This window comes from Panthera onca, chromosome B3 (assembly GCF_046562875.1).
Source record: "Panthera onca isolate mPanOnc1 chromosome B3, mPanOnc1 haplotype 2, whole genome shotgun sequence".
Classification (NCBI taxonomy): domain Eukaryota; kingdom Metazoa; phylum Chordata; class Mammalia; order Carnivora; family Felidae; genus Panthera; species Panthera onca.
The window spans coordinates 11,711,189-11,727,594 of NC_138344.1; the positions used below are offsets into that span (position 1 = coordinate 11,711,189).

At 46.5% G+C, this 16,406-nt stretch overlaps 1 long non-coding RNA gene across 2 annotated transcripts in view; it reads left to right on the top strand.

Annotated features, from left to right (window-relative positions):
* The first annotated feature begins 2,767 nt into the window (after window positions 1-2,767).
* The window catches only part of LOC132668739 (uncharacterized), a 40,942-nt gene continuing 27,303 nt past the window's right edge, over window positions 2,768-16,406 (top strand). The window contains exons 1-3 of one of the 2 annotated variants that reach the window (XR_009605736.3): window positions 2,768-2,999; window positions 3,490-3,684; window positions 8,344-8,691. This is a non-coding gene — a long non-coding RNA (uncharacterized LOC132668739). Of the gene's footprint in view, window positions 3,000-3,489; window positions 3,685-8,343; window positions 8,692-16,406 lie in introns of those variants that run through there. The other variant, XR_014137774.1, reaches the window with a different exon arrangement.

Sequence of the window (16,406 nt, forward strand, 5' to 3'; positions counted from 1 at the left end):
CATGTGATAGCCATCTGTTACTTATTTGTGGTAACATAGTTGTATGCTGTGTGTCATATTTCACACCTCAGCCTGGCATTTTGAACCGGGAGCTTTCAGTGGTCGTTACCACTCTAATGCAGATGGAGAAACCTAATTAAATGTGTCCTTTTTAGGTCCCTTAAAGTAGGATTTCCAGGGGCGCCTGGGTGGCTCAGTCGGTTAAGCATCCAACTCTTGCTTTTCGGCTCAGGTTGTCTTCTCACGGTTTAGTAAGTTTGAGCCCCACATCAGGCTCTGTGCTGACAGTGTGGAGCTTGCTTGGGATTCTCTCTTTCTCTGCCTCTCCCCCACTCACGCTCTCTCTCTCAAAATAAATAAATTAATTTTAAAAAAAGTAAGATTGCCAGATTTAACAAATAAAAATGCAAGTTGCCCAGTCAAATTTTAATTTTCAGGAAACAACAATAGTTTTAGCGTAATTATGTCCCCAGTATTACTTCTAAAAAAAAATTATTCATTGTTTATCAGAAATCCAAATGTGACTGGATATTCTGTATTTTATCTGGCAACCCTACCACAAAGGCCGAATTCCCAAACCCTGTCTTCCTGTGTTCAGACCTGGGTGATTCTTCTTTGAGGATTGTGCGAACTATGCAGTCTTACCATCTTTCTTAAATAAACGACCCACATCTCCCAACTTGGCTTACTCATTTTTCTTTTTACATATTTAAAAACTTTGCTTCCTTCCAAAACTCCTTCATTTTAAACCATCAGAGTTAGATTCTAATTTATAGTAATTTAGACTTTTAGCCACTTAATTGCAGAATTGGATCTGAGAGGGAAAATCCATGTGACTCTTTCCATTTGAACTTTCTGTATGTCTTCTTTCCATCTCGAAACGGAGATTATGTCCCAGCACCGTAGGCTGCCCACAGGAGGCATCAGGGCTGCCCTCCGAGGTTAGAAACCTTTATCAACCTCCTCCAAAAGCTGTTCAGGTTGTAAAACGCCACTTCGCTGTGGAGGAAGGGTAGAAGCCACACTACCAAGCACTAGCACCTTCACTGGCCAGCTCAGCAGCCGTGAAGTATTATTACAGACCAGGCCTTCCACGGCAAGACTCCGTAAAGAATTAGAAAAAGCATCTCATCTGACATGGGCATTTTCAGATTTCAGTCTCTTAGCCCTGGTAAATCTCGTAGGCCAAAAATGTAGACACGAGCAGCGCCTGCACATATTTTTGTTTCAAAGGAACATTTCCCCTGACATTAAAGCACATTCCCCTACAGCTTAGGAGCGACTGACAACTCTACACCACACACCTTTTTGTTACATGTAATTAGCTTTCCCTGTGGTTCTACAAAGTAAGATAATGTCACAAGTGTCCTCTCTTCTTTAACATCCCAACTTGAAACTTACAGGCTAAACGTTGTCCTACGCGTCTAAACTCGCGCAAAAAAAAAAAAAAAAAAAAAAAAAAAAAATCCTTAGCGCTCAAATATCACAGCTGTGAGTTCTGAAAAAAAACATAAACGTCCATCAAATTACTAAGAAGTGGTGACTGGAATGTGACAGAATTTACATTAGGAGGGGAAAAAGGGACATTTTAAAAAGGGCTTGGGGTGGCGACATAATGTGACTTAATAAGGCAAAAAAGCATAAGGAAAATGGCTCAGTCCTGGAGTGGAAAATCCATTTGCCAGGGCCACGACAAGCCTGGAACATCACCTTCTCATTTCGCAAGGATCCATTCTGACACAGAGTCTGGGTACAGGAGTGAATGGGTATGCCCGATAGTTTACAAAAGAAAAGACAACTACTACCCAGCAAACCAACAGAGGAGGAACAGAATAAAGGACCATCTTTCATATTTTAAAACGGATTGAACAGAGATTCAATACGTCAAGAGCTTTACTTGGGGAAGGCCAATATTTCTTTTTCACCCTGATGTTTCCAGGATGGCTTCTAGTAAATATAGCTTGGTAAGGGGAATAAATTTAGAGCCACGGAGCGTAGTAGAATATATCCTAGATGTTTACCTTGCAAAAACCAGGAGAATTAGGTTATTTATTTGTTCTTTCAGAGAAGTAAGACAGCAATAAACCTATCCCATAACTTGTACATCATAAGAGTTTCGAACATGAAGAAAGTTCTTTGACGACTAAGAACCAGGAAAAATCTCATAGATTATTTATTCTACCGCAAAAACTGATCTATAAAGAGAGGATAAATTTTTGATGCACGTTGAACCCATCCTGTTGCCTCTTAAACACGTTTATCTTGTTTTTTGTAAGGTTTAGTGTGTTCTAATCTGTCAATCCATCTGTCAAAAATAGGTTTACTTTGCTTCAGAGCCGAATCATTTTTAAACTTGTTGCATAGTCTATGTAACTTTTTCCCTAAAGTTGTTCCTTTCATCCCGTTCTCATGTGTTTAGTGGCTCTCTTTACACCACAGCCGATATTTCAGGTGTGTGGGGTTTTCCCCCCTTTTCCTGGTTATATGGAAGCTTATTCATTTCGATATTATTTGCCTAATTATAGATTTAGTCCTATAGACCGCGAAATGAATTTATTTCCTCTAGGAAGATAAAATGGAGACTCCACATCTTAGCTTACAAGGGCCACTAGCGCAGGGGCTTCAGGTACGAAATGAGCTGGTGCCTTTAAGAGCAGCCGCGGTAATTTTCCACGGCCGGGACAGCCCCGCCCACGCGGCAGGGGGCAGGGTGCGACTGAGTGCGGCTGCGCGGCGCAACGCGCGCCTCCCGTTGCCAGGATACCGCCTCCTCTACCCCTGGCCCCCAAAGCCCTTTTGTTTCCAAGATGGCCTCCGAGTTCTGTTTTAATACGCACGGAACAAAGCCAATTGAACACCCTTAAGTTTAGCGGAAAGCGAGAATTGTACGACTGGCCTTAAGAGTGTCTGTTGTCAGTTTTTATTTACAATTAGAACTTTACAAAAGTCCTCTCTGTTGAGGTTGTCTGGATGGGAGAAAAACCGGGGATCGCCTCAGGGTGTGTGAGCCGTGGTCTCCTAGTCTTTTGGCTTCAAAGTTGGGGATACATTCGTTTCTTTTGATAAGAATTCTGTTTTTTCCTGTTACGCTAGCTCAGGAAGAAGTGTTTTCAAATTTAAACCGGTCTATGACGCCCCATGTTAAAGACCATATAATTAAGTGGAGCTCAATCAGGGTAATTCCCCCTGGCCGTATCCGCTCTCTTTTAAGAATACCTGTTGATTTTTCTGTTTTTCTTTTTCCTGAAAGGTTAGGTTAAACCCAGATTAATCTCATGGTACCATTATCATTATTCTAAGATGGTAAATACCTCTGGGGATAGGAATTATGTTTTATTCATCTTTACGTCCCAGAGGCGTTTCTGTCTATAACAAATCTTGGAATAATGTTGCTAAATAATCCTAATTAATTTTTGAGGCTTTTTTACTAGCCAAGCACTGTGCTAAGAGGCGGGTACTACGAGATAGCTTTTCTCTCCTGTTTTACAGGTAGGGAAACTAAGGCACCAGGAGGTCGAGTAGTTGCCGGAAGCATCGCAGCTAGTAAATGAGGGAAACGGAGTCCAGCCCAGGCAGTCTAAGGAGAGCCTGCGCCAGGCTGCCGCTGTGCCACATACTGCCTCCGAAAACACAGCAGGGAGTCCATGATGTCTTCTAATTGCAGCACTTTTGGGGGACGAGCGTGTAAGTCTCTTTCCCTGAAATAATGTTCCTCTTTGTTGTGAATAGACTTTTCACACTTGTATCAGGGCATTTAGACGCTTACCAGACCCCGAGCTGGAAGACACAAATTCAACTAACCTTGGTGGCAGGTGTTGGGCAAATAAAATTAAAAACAAAATCTTCTGCCAACACGAAGAAATCTTTGCATAAGTAGAAGAGAAAGACAACAGTTTCATCACTGAATAGAGAAAGCATTAAACCGAAATAGGACGTGCATCACATCAATCCATTGAGAGGTTGGAAGGACAGAAAGAAATTTCACCCTTTTGCACAGCTAAGCAGATACACCCTATCACATACCTGTTCTCAGAATAACTAGTTTTAAGTAAGAGGACTTGGCACCATTTGTCATACAGAGTTCATCTTGAACTCACCTTGGCAATTGGTAGCTGGAAATCGCTATTAGCTAATTCGCATTATCCAAAGGAAAAAGTAAACTTACACCTTTATCACAGGAGGTAGGTTTGTAACTTGGAACGGGGAACCTGAGTTAGACTCCTACCCTCCCACAGAAATAGGGATGCTCTCTTCCTTGGTGATTACATTTCAAAGAGATGGCTCCCAGGTCATTCCCGGGTTGTAAAAAGGGCAAGAGGCTTATTTAGCTTTTAAAAAGGTTTACATGCCTCTCAAAGGGGCAGAGAATTTACAATCACAAATTTTCTAAAGTAAATGTTTGACTTTAGAGACCCCCTTCTGTCCTAGGGAAATTTATTTCTTTAGATTTATATTTACCCTGACACGAGATACAGAGACCACTCAGGTCAGCTCTTCCAATCAAGGAATCTACTTGGATTCAAATTTTCACCTCACCAGCCCACCTTTTCACACAGACATAATAATGAGTTAAAAAGTAGGAAGCCAGGAGAAGCATATTACCTAATGCTGAGGGTTAGGTTTTCTATTTTAATTCGAATTCTTACTTCCTGGTTACTTTGAAATTACATCTAATTTCCAGCAGATGCTGAGTGAATTTGCGTGCTGCACTAGACCATGAAAATGTGTCTAAGACCTGCCAAACAGACAACTGGCTTTCATGTACTTTTGAGTTCAGTCTTAACTCTTCTGTCTTCCCTCTTCATTGCACAGCCTTGGACATGTCTGACGGGGAGGACCTCCCCCTCCCCCAACCTCTTAAGCCTCCTCTGCCCGACCTCAGCTTCTTTAACAAAAGGCTCAGGTTGCTTGTGGCCTCCCTGCCTTAGCATAGGGTGATACCTGACACTGGACCTCCTTCCTCTACGTTTCTGCTTGTGTCACTCAACTAGCAAGACAGCTCAGCATACTTACTTTCTGGAATCATTTCCTGACCAGCCTCCCTGCCCACTAACCTGCATCTGACTTGGTCTCCCCTGGGCACACATAGACATGGGTGCCTAGTCATGTTAAATGTATTAGTCCATAAACTTCTTGAGATTGAAGATCTTTCTTTTTTTTTTTTTTAATTAAAAAAAATTTCAAGGTTTATTTCTGAGAGAGAGCAGGGGAGGGGCAGAAAGGGAGACCCAGAATCCTAAGCAGACTCCAGGCTCTGAGCTGTCCGCACAGAACCTGACGCAGGGCTCGAACTCACAAATCATGAGATCATGACGTGAGCTGAAGTCGGATGCTTAACCAACTGAGCCACTGAAGCACCCCAAGATCCAAGATCTTTCTAAAAAAAAAAAACAAAAAAAAAACAAAAAAAAAAAGGCTTTGAATTCCCAACACCTCACAGCAGGGTGCCTGACGCTCAAACTGGTGAATCACAGGCTTCATCCAGACCACCAAACTATTTTGTTTAACTCTTTTTAAAATTTGTTTTTTTAAAAATTCCAGATCACATTTTAAAATCTGGATTTACCTACAAACCAGGGTCTTTGACGTCTCTTTAAAATTAAGATGTGGCCATCCTGGGTCTGCTCCACCAGGTACCTGGTAAAGATACTGGCCACTTTATTGATTTATCTTTTGACGTTTATTTATTTTAAGAGACAGAGAGCATGAGTGGGAGAGGGGCAAAGAGAGAGAGAGAGGAGGAGAGAAAGAGAGAGAGACAGGTACCTGTTTCCACCAGGTACCTGGTAAAAATACTGGCCACTTTATTGATTTATCTTTTGAAGTTTGTTTATTTTAAGAGACAGAGACAGAGAGCGTGAGTAGGAGAGGGGCAGAGAGAGAGAGAGAGAGAGAGAGAGAGAGAGAGAGAGAATCCCAAGCAGGCTCCACGCTGTCGACACAGAGACTGACAAAGGACTCTATCTTAGGAACCCTGAGATCATGACCTGAGCTGAAATCAAGAGCCACGGACCCAGAGACCGCCACTTTAGACAGGACAGGAGTTCTCCACTCTGCCTCAGCCTTTGCCACTCCCTATAGTTTTCCCACTGAAGCCAAGTATGAGGTATCATTTATAGTGAGTGTGCACTGATATTTTTCTTAGAGTAAAATACTTCTCAGTACCAAAAGAGAGGCAGCAAGACTAAAGCATCTTCTGAGGATAGTGGGAGAGAGCCCATTTCATGGTGGGAGAGAAGAGTTGTCTCTGTGTTGATTAGACACATAAAATATATCTGTCTCAATTTTTCTTAAAATCCACCTGCTTTGCTTATTTACATTTGTTCCTGGCCACTACGGATATTTGAGTTTTTGACCCGTACATAGATACTCAAAAGCTATTTGAAGAAGGGAGGGAAGAAAAGAGAAAAGAAAAATAAGTTCAGCAGATGGTTAGGATTCCAAACTTTTTAATTCAGCTACTTAAACAGACTTTCCAATTTACCACCATTATCCAGTCCTTCAGTTTCTCCCTGAACATCTACCTCTTCTGACATTTGCGGCAGATTGGTCGAGCATGCATGTGATACTCAGATTCCGATAGCAATTTAGCAAAACCCAGTGAGGTAGATTCATACATATGCCCTCTCTTCTTGATGACTCCACAGGCATAGAATGCGCACAACAAAAAAGTTCACTTCATTCAGGTAACTGGTTTTCAGAAGCTTAATCACAGCACTTTAAAATAGATAATGTTTGATGGATAGAACTGATAACTATTCTGTAAAATTTCCTAATAAGAGCAAATTGTTAGTCCTGTTGCAATCTGTGTTTACATATCACAAGGAGCATCTAAATAAATACTAACTTTTCTCTCTAAACACCAGTGAGATAAGAATCACCGATGTGATGTGCGTACAAAGTAGAATATTGATGTTCTGTGTCACGTAAAACTGATCAAGATAACAAAACCTTACTTAAGAAGTTTCAAACATTGCTTAATAGAGCTTTTGTTTTCAAGGGAGGATTTTTAATTATCATTTCCTCCTAAATTGTCATAGCTTAGATTTACATTGTTTGAACGGGCATCCTATCTGGTTTAAAGGGAGTAGGGAATCTTTCTGAACACCTTGAGTGTTTGCTGTCCTTTAATGGCATTATTAAGTTGGAATGATAAAATGGAATGATAAAATGGAATGATAATGCAAAGTACTCCTTTCTGCCCTGAACGTGCTATGACATCATAAAATGAAGCTCAAGTCACCTGTCTCCTTTTCCTTGCCTGGATTTAAAAGCCATTAAGTTATTGTCTTGCCTGGCCGTACCTGTCCTTTTCAAATGTGTGGAGCTACTGGGCAGTGGTTGGTAGTGGGCTCTGTTAGGAAAAGCCTCACAGTTAATTCTGACATATGCTGTCTTTAAGAACCTCCAGTGTTCCTGTTAGGCCCACTTAAAAACAAGTGAAGGCTATACAGCAATTGGGGAGGGGTGTCTAAAGGAGAAGGGTGCGTTAGAGAATTTTACATTTGTTAACACTCGTTGTGAAAGACTTCTATGCACTTGGAGAAAAAGCAATCGGCTATGCAAGTTGCGTTTCTTTTGGACTTGAGAAAACCCAAAAGAACCCACCACCCAATAGAAAGGACCTAAAAGCAAAGTTGGAGTCCTGAGACCTGTGATTTCTTGAAAAGACTCCGTGATTTCTTGAAAAGACACTGTAAGGTTTGGGTAAGGTGGCTCTGCTGCTGAGAAAATGGAAATAAATTGCCTCTTTCCGCACCTAGAAAGCTGCCCAGAAATTCACATTTCATTCTGTGTTAGAAAATCCAGAGCACGTAGTAGGGTTTGTTTATTCTGCCATCTGATCACAGTCCTCCAGATATTTCAACAGTCATGCTCGATTATGTTGTTGGCACAAGGACCACACAATCTTTAGTAGCTAAGGAAGTTCGTTGGCAAATAGATTCCTTGTATGTGATGTAAAAACAGGCTTATTCAGAGAACTACACGTTTACTTGTGGCTTGATGTGAGAAACTGAAGCTTTGATTATTGCTGTTTCTCTAAGCATGCTGTAATAACTGTGTCCTGTCTACAAAAACGGAGAAATATTGAATCTTTGCAGATTCTCGTTAGCCTCAACAAAGGTAGCAGCACAAGTATTTTGATCCCTCGCTTTATTTTAAGGATACTGCCAATCGGCTGCCTAGGTGGCTCGATTGGTTAAGCATCTGACTTTGGCTCAGGGCATGATCTTTCGGTGTGTGGGTTTGAGCCTCGCGTTGGGCTCTGTGCTGACAGCTCAGAGCCTGGAGCCCGCTTCAGATTTTGCGTCTCCCTCTCTCTCTGCCCCTCCCCTGTTACAGAGCCAGCCTGGATCACTGACGGAAGAACCAAGCGGCACTCCTGGAGCAGAGATCTTGGAGGATCGGAGATTTATTTACATTGATGGGCTCAGGGGAGACAGTTTCTCCAAAGATCTGAGCCCCGAGCAATTGATAATCTTACAGCTTCCGCATTTGTGCCCATGGCTGAGAGAGACAAACAAGCCAAGGAAGAGGGGGAGGGAGGACTGGCCTTCGGACAAATGGAGAAGGGCTAACCTAAGAATCTCGAGTGTGCCTGCCACATTCCTTTTTCTTTTTAGGTCAGGGTTTTGTTTTTCCCCCCCGCATCATTCGCCCACTTTGATGCCTTTAAAAATCTTCCTTTTAGTAGGCGTCATCTTTCTGTCTTATCGATTGATATCCTTGAAGGGCTGAAATACACGCTGCAGTTTGGCATGTGGCAGTCTTTTCAATGAAGCACGCCAGGGTGTTTAGGATGCGTGGGCCAATGGTTACGAGCAAGGTTATGGAAAGGAGTGGTCCTGCCAGGGCAGGGAGCAAGGTGTCCAACTTGCAAAATCCCATCCTTTTCAAAGACTGTTACCCTTTTGTTGTCTGCGTTGAATTCTTTCTGTCAGTTCCCTGACTTTAGTTTTGATTACTCCTAATTGGTTTACAAAATAACAGCATTCCTCTCCTAGAAAGATGCAAGTGCCTATCTTTCCTGCAGTAAGGAGATTGAGGACTCACCTATTTTGGAGGGCTACTGCTGCCAGGGAGCTTATTTGATTTTGTAAGGTCACCAGGGAGTCAGCGACCCGCTCCACATCCTCATTTAGTTCCTGGGATAGCTTGTGGTATAGTCCTACAGAAGAGTCTATGCCTCGTCTCCCGGTTCCTATCCCTGTAGCAATTCCTATTTGTCTTAGGACAGGTAGCCGGACTCCTGGTTTAGCCTGGGGCTTAGGGCTAAAGGCTGCCAGGAATTGGCCTTCAGTGTATACAGATATCTGGGGTGGGGGTGGGGGGTGTAGGAAGACTAGCGCATCTGAGTCCAGTTGGCCTCTAAGCATTGATAGGCTGAATTGGAGCATAGGCAGAAAACCCCGGGAGGTGAGCATAGGGTTTCATTTTTATCTGTGGTTAGGTTTTTCCTGCATAGGGAGGTCCCGTCTGTATCCTCAGGGAGTATCCAAGTTAGATTAACAGCATTTGTGAGAAGGACCCCTGTAGCCAAGGGCCCAATTAAGACAGTAGCATTTGTTGTGAGATTTTCAGGAGCTTCCCAGTCCCAGGGGACAGGAGTGGCTAAGTAAGCCCTTCCAGGGGAGAGGCAAACGCATCCAGCAAATCTGGATGGTGTTTATGCCATGGAGGACCTGGTAGGTGGTGTTGGCCAGCGCCAGAGAGTGGGAAATCAGAAATCATTTGATTAAGGGCCGAGAGGTTTAGGCCCCAGTAGGGTGTTGGAGTGGTCGCCTTTATGGCTGTACCAGCTTGGCCTGTGTATTTTTTATAACCTTTTGAAGGGCCTTATCCTGCATTCCTCCCCCATCTGACATTCCCAACAGGGGAAGGTAAGTAAAGCAGGCTTTCTTCCCTTTTGTAAGGCCCTTGTTTTTGCAGAGTCCATCTGTTTTGATAATCTCTGTGGCCCAAAATTTACGTGACCCAGCGTCCTGTGACTGGCAAACAAAGCCCCGCCCCCCCACCCAGCCTTGTAACATTTTCTATTGAGGTGAGGGAGCTGAATGCTTTTGTTTTCTCTGACTTTCCTCTTGTTACCATCTTATAACAATCCTCAGGACATTGTGGGTATGCAATAATTGTGAGGGTGAGAGAGGTTAGCATAAGATCTAAGGAATACATAATAGCCCTCCCATCCAGAGGAGGTAGGTGAGACCCAACATAAGCTTTTTGACCCATGTCCAATCTGTTGAGGCAACCTCTGCTAGTCCGATGGCAAGAAGCAAGGCAAGAGGCAGGGGTTGACAGAGTTGCTTGAACAGGGGTGTTAAGGATGGTCCAATTAATCCGTCGAATCCTCAGGCTTCGGCCAGGCTTAGACCAGCCAGCTTCTGGGACATGGCTGGAGCAGGGCTGAAGGTCTCAGGAGTTGGAGTCTTCCAGAGGGTTAGTTTGAGCAGGTCTACTGGGTCTGGGTCAGCTCTCCAGGTCAGAGACTCCTCAGGACTGGCTCTCTTGAGACCCTGGAATGATAAACCCATGGGGTGATGCCTGAAACCTTAAGGGTGGTAAGGGTGGTTAAGATAACAATGTGTGGCCCAGTCCACTGTGGTTTAAGAGGTTTCTTTTTCCAGTCCTTGACCCAGACTGAGCCTCTTAGCAAGAAGGGATGTACTAGGGACCCTAGGAGAATTGGGGCTCTCTCTATAATATATCTTTGTAACTCATTTAAGGTGGTCTCCAGTGCCTGAAGCTGTTCACTTATTCCTTTATCCCCAACCTGATGTAAGTTTCCTGAAAGATTTCCCAGGCATGAGGGAGGCCACCCATATATTAACTCGAAGGGGGAGAAACCTAATGTCCCAGGTGTGCAGCAAGCATGCTAGAGCTAAGGGCAGTAAATCTGGCCACGGGAGGCTAGTCTCTTGACAGGAACTTGCTAAGGTTTCTCTGAGGGTGCAATTCATCTGCTCTACTTTTCCTGAGCTCTGGGGCCAGTAAGCGGTGTGGAGTCCCCAGGTAATGTTGAGAGACTTAGTCAAGGTCTGCATAATATCCGCCACAAATGCGGGCCCATTGTCACTGTGACTTGTTAAGGGCAGGCCCAACCGGGGCACGATTTCCCGCAGGAGGACTTTAGCCAAGTCTTGGCTTCATTCCGTCCTGGTCGGGAAGGCTTCAACCCATCCAGAGTATGTGCACATTATCACCAGGAGGTATCTGAACCCCTTTCTTGGCCGCACGTCTGTGAAGTCTATCTCTAGACCTTCAAAGCGGGTTAGCTCCTATTCTTTGGACACCTGGCGGGGGCCATGGTGCAGACTGAGCATTGTTTTTAGCACATATTATGCATTGTTCACTGGTAGCTTTGCATAGCGCTGGCCATTGGCTGATGTAGTAGTGTTATTTGAGGAGGGCCTCTAATGCAGTCTTTCCTAGATGAGCAAGTTGGTGATACTCCTTGACTAGGTGTCCCCCTGTTGCTGATGGAACAAAGACACATCCATCTGGCATAACCATCATACCTCCTCAGTCAGGGTGGCCCCTTCTGCCACGGCCCATTTTCTTTCTTCTCCAATGTAACTGGGTGGACGGGTTTTCACTGGAGACATCAGGGTCCTTGCAGGCCTATCTGTGTCTTTGCCGGCTGTGGCCTTGGTTGCTTCATCTACCAGGCGCTTTCCCCACACTGTGGGGTAGTCTACCTTCCAGTGTCCCTTAAAGTGGAGGATTGCTGTTTCCTTTGGAAGCCAGATGGCGTCAAGGAGTTTTAGTATTTCTTTCTTGTTTTTGATAGCTTTCCCTGTGGCAGTAAGGAGCGCCCTTTCCTTATAGATGGCCCCACGTACAGGTACAGTAACAAAGGCATATCGAGAGTCAGTGTAAATGTTCGCTCGTTTGCCTTCACTGAGGGTGAGAGCTCGGACTAAGGCATATAGTTCAGCTCGTTGTGCTGACCACCCTTCAGGTAATGTCTTGGCTTCTAAGACTTCAGTAGTTGTGGTCACTACATAACCTGCTTTTTGGGCACCTTCCTGTAAGTAACCCCTACCGTCATTAAACAGGGTGAGCTCCGGATTTTTTATAGCTTGATCCCGTAGATCTGGGCAGCTAGCATAGACCTCATCTGTTACTTTGGAACAGTCATGGTCGGGTTCCCCCTCTTCCGTGGGGAGGAAAGTTGCTGGGTTTAATGTCCTTACTGTTTCGAGGGTGACCCACGGGTTTTCACAGAGGAGCCCTTGGTATCATGTTAGCCAAGAGTTGGAGAGGAAGCAGTGCCCCTGTGTGTTCATGAGGGACATAACTGTGTGTGGGACCTTGACATTAAGTCCTTGCCCCAGGGTAAGTTTGTCTGCTTTCTTAATGAGTAGGACTGTGGCCGCTAGTGCCCTAAGACATAGTGGCCACCCTGCGGCAACAGGATCCAGTTTCTTTGACAGGTATGCACCTGGCTGTGGCCAAGGTCCTACAGTCTGAGTGAGTACCCTGAGTGCTATTTTGTCTTTTTCATGTACAAAGAGATTGAAGGGCTTTTCTGTGTCTGGGAGGCCCAGAGATGGAGCCGGCCTTATAGCTGTCTTTATTTCTGTGAAGGCTGTTCTCGCTTCCTCAGTCCACACAGGGGGCTTTTGATCTGTTCCCCCTAATAGATCATAGAGGGGTCTTGCCACTGCTGAGAACCCAGGGATCCAGATGTGGCATAATCCTGCAGCCTCCCAGGAATTCCTGCAGGCCCTTCTTTGTTTGGGGCTGTGGCAAAGAGATGATGACCTTCTTCCTTTCCAGCCCTAGTTCTCTCTTTCCCTGGGTGAGGAGGAAACCTCAGTATGGGACCTGCTGCTGGTAGATCTGTGCCTTCTTCCATGAGACTCGGTACTCCGAGTCTGACAGGAGCTGCAGGAGGGCCTTTGTGCCTCCTGTGCAGTTTTCTTGGGTGTCGCTGGCAAGGAGGAGGTCATCTACATACTGGAGGAGGGTGCATCTCGTGGCTTCTCTTGGAAAGTTGGCAAGGTCTGCAGCCAGCGCCTCCCCGAAGAGGGTTGGTGAGGTTTTGAACCCTTGTGGAAGGTGGGTCCAAGTGAGTTGCATTTGATGTCCTGTATTGGGTTCAGTCCATTCAAAAGCAAACAGTGGTTAGCTCTGGGAAACTAGGCTGAGACAGAAGGCATCCTTTTAGATCCAGGCAAGTGAACCATCTGGCTGATCCTGGAATTTGGCTGAGGAGCACGTATGGGTTCGGAACCACTGAATGCAGAGAAATAGTTATGTTGTTGATGGCCCATAGGTCTTGAACCGGTCAGTATCTTCCTCCTGGCTTCTTGACTGGCAAGAATGGGATATTCCGAGCTGAATGGCATTTAACTAGGATACCCGCCTCTTTCAGTTTGACCAGATGCTCTTGGATGACCATCTTAGCTTCTTGTGGAAGTGGGTACTGCCTCTGCCTCTGAGGCTGGGCTTCCGGGACGAGTTCAACAGTGATAGAGGGGCCTGATTTCGGGCTAGTCCAGGTGGGTTACCTTCAGCCCACACAGAAGGGAAGGCAAGCCTAAACTCTGGCGGGCTACAGGGTCAGGTCTGGGCACAGAAGAGTCTCCATTCTTCTCTCGGCATGGTGATTGTTAACATCAGGGTCTCTTCCTGCTTTGGGTTTAATCGGAGGCTGGTGTGTCCCGTGGGCTCAAAAGTTATTCGAGCCCCAGGCTTGGAAAGTAAATCTCAGCTCAGGAGGGGAATAGGGCAATCTGGTAGGTAGAGAAACTCATGTCAGACCTTGTGGCCCCAGAGTTCACATTGTTGAGCCTGACAGAAAGGCTGTTGTACTGCCCACGTCTCAGTAGCCCCAAGGATGGTTGCAGTCTTTGGCTGAAAGAGGCCACTGGGGAAGTGACGACTGAGTGCTCAGCTCCAGTGTTAACCATAAAAGTCACTGTTTGGTCCCCCACTTTCGTTCTGATCGTGGGCTCGTGGGGGCCAAGAGAGAGAGCCTGGTCCCCCTCAGTCTGAGTCTATTTCTGTGAGGCCGATGAGGTCTCCTTCTTGGGGTTCTTCCTTGTATCAGCTAGGCTTTTGGGTCCCCTTATGGTTAGGGCAGTCATTTTTCCAGTGTCCCTTTTCCTTACAATAGGCACATTGATCTTTCACCAAGGGGGCTCTGGGCTTCCCCCCTTTTGGTGGTTGAGGCTTCCCCATCTTTGTATTATCCTTTTCGTTTAGGGTAGCAGTGAGGAGGGTGACCTTTTTTTTTAATTTCTTTTCAGCTTCCCTTTCGACTGTGACCTCCCTGTTTACGTAGACCCTTTTGGCGACCTCTGTTAGCTGAGTGATATTCGTACCAGCAAAGCCTTCTAGTTTCTGAAGCTTCCTCGGGATGTCTGGGGGGGCCTGAGCCACAAAGGAGGGATTTACCATTTGTTGGCTTTCCTGTGCCTCAGGGTCGAATGGAGTGTAGACCCGGTGGGCTTCATAAAGTCTTTCGTAGTAGTCCCCGGGGGACTCCCCTGGTCGTGGGGTGACTGATGATGTCTTGGTCATGTTCATGGGTTTCTTGGCCCCTGCTCGGATTCCCCAGAGGAGGGTTTCCTGGTATCAGCGGATGTGGGCCTGTCCGTCGTCCGTGGTGAAGTCCCAGGCTGGGTTTTCTTTGGGAGCGGCCGCCCTAGCCCAGGCAACAGGGTCAATGATTCCCGCGGGGGCATGCTCCTCTAGGTATCGCCGGGCCTCCTTCATCACCCTCCTCTCTTCTCTGTTAATCAGGGTACAGAATAGCTGTTGGCAGTCTTCCCAAGTTGGCCGCTGAGTCTGGAAGAGGGACTCCATCAGATCCACCATTGCCTGTGGTTTCTCAGAGTAGGACGGGGTGTCGTGTTTCTGGTTGAGGAGGTCAGTGGTGGAGAAAGGCTGATAACACGTCATGGAACAGCCGGGCTGGATTGCTCCGTCTTCATTTTGCCTCTCGGTTCCCGCATCTCCTGTACCGGCATCTGGAGGGCGCTAGGACCAGGTCGGGGGCGTAGTCTGTCCCCCCCTCCCCCCCCAGGTGCGAGTGAATCCTCAGCACCCAGGGGGCAGAGTGGGGGGAGGAGGAGAGCCGAAAGGTGGATGGGTGTCAGGTCCCTGGGCAGCTACAGGGAGCTGTAGGCCTTGGTGGGTCATAGGGTGGGGGAAGGACAGGATCGTCCTCTGGGTCATCGGCCAACACTAGAGGAGAGCTGAGCCTCTGTTGTGTCTTTGGTTTTTCGGATGAGGTGGCTAGGACCCTTGCCTGGCCCTGTTTGCTATGGGTGAATCGCACCCAAGGGGCGGGGGGGGGGTGGGGGGGGTGGGTATGGGCAATTTCCAGCTAAGAGTAGATGTGTGGGAATTGGTCAGGGTGACCTGGATCCCTGGTGACTACCAGCTAGACTCGTTGGGTTATTTGGACATCTAACGTCCCTTCTAAGGGCCATCCTACACTGAACGTAGGCCATTCTAACTCATGTAGGGTCCTTAACTTTCCTGGCATTATCCTCATTCCATAATCATTTAAGAACCCCTTTTTGAAATTTTTGAGCATAGTCTAGAGGACTGTGGGCTTATTCTGTTTTGATCCCATTTCTGAGTCTCCCTATGTCTGGTGGCGCGAAGACAGACAAAGGGAGGGTGGTCCCTTCAAACGAGGAGACCAGATGCTTGACTGGCCGCGTCCGGAAGGAGCTTTGTTGAGGCTTAGCCGTAGTGGACTCAGCTTTGTGACTTACAGTCGGAGCCTATTTCTCATGCCGCCCTGGACCATATGCCTTTCATCATGACGCAGGAGAGCCCAATCAGACTCTGTAGACTTCTGGAGACCTTAAGGGTGCCCATCTGTGGAGCCATAAAGTCGAACTCGGCAGGCAAGCCAGACCGAGTTGCACACTCACACTCACATACACACCAGAGGTTATTACATTCCCTCCCACAGAATTCCTACTTGTGAGGTCTCTGAGGTCTCCGAGGAGTGATCAGGTCCCCCTTCTACCCCTATGGGCAGGCTTGACTGAATTGGGGCATAGTATCTTACCAGTTCCATCGTCGGGTCCAGGCCCTCACCTGCTAAGTCTCTTCGAGTCCGGTGGAAAGACGGAGCGGGGTCAGACGGAGGCAATAGGGTTTGGAAGCTGCCGAACAACCTGGCAGGAACACCCTTTTCCTCTGAGATTCCCCGTTCCATCACCACCCCACCATTGTCCCAGACCAGTGGCAACAAGGAGCCAGCGGGGTTGGGTTTCCCGGTTGGGGAACCAGGCTAAATCACTGACAGAAGAACCAAGCGGCACTCTTGGAGCGGAGATCTTGGAGGATCGGAGGTTTATTTACATTGATGAGCTCAGGAGAGACAGTTTCTCCAAAGATCTGAGCCCCGAGCAATTGATAATCTTACAGCTTCCGCA